We start from the raw sequence: 831 nt of genomic DNA, 5'->3' as shown, positions 1-831 counted from the left end.
ATTTTTGAGAGTAAAAGAGGGCATTGCTAATTATTGCTGTAGAACAAGAGACTTAAACAGGCTTTTGTGAGCAAACTGGGATGATGCTCATCATACAGCAGGGTTCATATTCCTGGGCTATCTGTTTTTTTCCATTTCTAATCATATTTGCACAAAAACCCACTTTATCTTATTTCCACAGCTTTAGAATAAGTTGTTATTTATTAAGTAAGTCCTTTCATCTGATTCTTCAATATTGTCTTTGATATTCTTGGCCTTTTACATTATTATATAAGTACTATTGGCCCCATGCACAAAATTCATGCACATTAAAAGGAAATTAATTAGAGGAAATATTTAATACTGATATTTGCCCTTTATAATAGAAGTGTCAAAGATGAAAGAAAATTAGTAAAATGTATATGAAAATCTCCCTTCTGTCAGAGTCTGGGGCACATTGCAGGACCTAGAGTCAAGTTCCCTCCCACCACCCACACGCATTTAAAAAATGCAAGAGATCCAGACCCAGCTGGCCTCACCCCGTTGGATAAGACCCAACCCACCCACGATCAAGCTACTCCTGGCAGAGAGCAAAACCTCAGGTCCCCCATCCTGGCACCAGGTGGTGGGTGCAGTCTCAGATCCCCAGTCAAGCACCACCAGGTGGGGGGAACATCCTCAGGTCCCCTGTCAAGCGCTGTCAAGCTGGGGGCATGGCCTGAGGTCCCCAGGCCTGGCACTGGGGTGGGGGTGCGGGGTATTGCCCAAGGCCCCCCGTCAAGCACCATGGGGCAGGGGGCTCGGCCTGATGTTCCTGCTGTTTGGTCATGACGTTACAGCACCCAGCTATCT

This window comes from Myotis davidii, unplaced genomic scaffold (genome assembly GCF_000327345.1).
Source record: "Myotis davidii unplaced genomic scaffold, ASM32734v1 scaffold3927, whole genome shotgun sequence".
NCBI lineage: Eukaryota > Metazoa > Chordata > Mammalia > Chiroptera > Vespertilionidae > Myotis > Myotis davidii.
This window is presented reverse-complemented; position numbering follows the sequence as displayed.